Consider the following 2,255-nt stretch of genomic DNA (forward strand, 5'->3'; position numbering starts at 1 on the left):
CTGCTGTGTATTTAATGGCTGTTTAGTTAGGCTGGGGTCCTTCAGACTGGCTGAAGAGGGTGAGTTTGCATTTACATCTCCTTTGCATCTCGTAGGTGTATGAATTAATCTGGGGGAAAATGATCAGCATCTTTGTAGACCAAGATGAGTTAACAAAATTGATTACAGAAATTGATTTATTTGTAAGGAGTGCGGTTAAATACCTGACATCATATTCCTTTCTAAAGACCATTCTGGCCAAAGGTTTGGTAACAGTAACTCTTGGATACCTAGGAATTAATCTGTTTCCAGTTAAAATGTCAATGCATCTCAAATGGATATGAAATAAACCCATGTCTTTAGCTGCTGTGCTGTTAAGAGGTTATTCATAGCTACATTTTAATCATACCTCCTTAAACAAAAGTTTTGAAAGTAAATTTGTAAATAAAATACTGCAAGCAATGTTTATGCATGGACTTAGAAAAGGGCTGAGGCCCTCGATATAATTTTTAATTACACAGGCAAGGAAAACGTTCGGTTTTTGAGAAAGCCGTATCATGCGAGTTGAGGCTCAAGATGTGGAGGGTAAATTTAACATAAACTACACGTGGCATGCAAGGAGTATCAGAAGTGATGCGTAAAGCAAATTTAACCTTCACAAATTTAAAACTCTGTAACTCGGAAAGAAACGATGCTTCTGAAGATTTCTACAGAGATCTTGCCGCCCTTAGCTATCTTTCTAACCAGGTGTTTCTGGGTAGCTGGACATATGTACACTAGATGTATGAAATACTGTTTTGATACAATGTGCAGCCAAAGTACTGGTACTACGTAAAGAATGCAAACTTCCTAATTTTTTTTTTTCCCCCTCCTAAGAGTTCCCTATTTATCCAGTTCTAATCAGTATCAAAGTCTGCCTTTGTGGCTGGAATTTTGCATCCTGCTGTCCGTGCCATTCCACTTCCCTTGAGGTGTGAGTTGGTTTTGGTCCTCCAAGACCAAAATATTAACTGGCTGTTCGCTATTCATTCTGTTTTGTCAGGCTAAAGTAGAACTATTTCTCATATTGAAGGCGAAAGGCTCATAAGCCTTAAAGCTGGCGGTCTGTAGGCTCGGGATAACACCGGGGCGAATGGGAGACATTGCCTAACGCCCAGGTTAAGTGTATGATAACTCCAAGGCTTTCAGCTTCCAGCGAGAGAAGGAGGGGGCATCGCTCTGGAGTACCTCCCGCTGCATGTTTGCGGTGGCAGGAATGGACGGGCGAGCAGCAGCTGCTGGTACGGGGGCTCGGGGAGAGGAAAATGGACACTGGGGAGGAAGGATGCGTGGCAATGACCTTCCAACCTGGTGCAGGACAGCCTATTTCCTGAGCTGCTGACTCAAGGGTACAGCAAGCCCTCCCCATGCGTGTCCTTGGTTGGGATTGGGCAAGAGAGAGGGAAACAGTGGTCAGGCACCTCAAATTTGCTGGGAAATGTGCAAAACTTGAAACCTGACGTGAGGTTTTTGGTGTGAGGCTGGGAACTTACTGCTGGATCTCAATCAAGCATAGCTTGACTACAGAAAAGGAAGGAAAAGCATGAAGGTTTTCGGTGTTGGTGTTTGTTTTGGTTTTTTCCCATTGGCAAGTATTATCTTTACGGAGAATGCCTTTAGAATATCTTACGTGCAGTAAGCAAGAGCGCTTTTGGTTATCTTGCAATTAGTTTATATCGCTTTCAAATGAACACCACTAGACTGAAAGGTCAACCTTGACCCTGGTTTATTCTGTGCCAGCATTGCCCACTTAAAAACTCCGGTGGTGGGCACCCCTTCCCATCCCCTGAGGCCATTTATTTACAAAAACAACCCTTCTGAAATCCCAGCTCCTCAGTTTTTGGGGGTTTTTTTGGATGAAGATGTAATTGTAACAGTCTGATTCTGCCCCCTGAAAAAATCCATTTGCATTAATTGAGAGAAAGCGGGAGACGGTCTTTTACAACGCATACTGCCAAGCAGGGCCTGATCCTACCACTCGCACGGAAGAGGATTTTGGTATCCCTGGACTCCAGGGGAGTTGCTTGCAGGGTAGGATGCTACCTGGTGTGCAGGTGGTAGAATTGGGCCCCTGCAACAGAGCTCCTTGTTATTTTATCATTATCCTGAGGTCTTCAAACTTGCTTAATGCGCTTCTTGGTAAGGAATGATCTCTGACGGCAGTGTCCTGATAACAGTGTAAGGCTCTGGATTTCCCATCTGAATTCATGACTTTTTTTTTTTTTTTTTAATTTTTT

This window comes from Egretta garzetta, unplaced genomic scaffold, assembly GCF_000687185.1.
Source record: "Egretta garzetta isolate BGI_Z169 unplaced genomic scaffold, ASM68718v1 scaffold319, whole genome shotgun sequence".
NCBI lineage: Eukaryota > Metazoa > Chordata > Aves > Pelecaniformes > Ardeidae > Egretta > Egretta garzetta.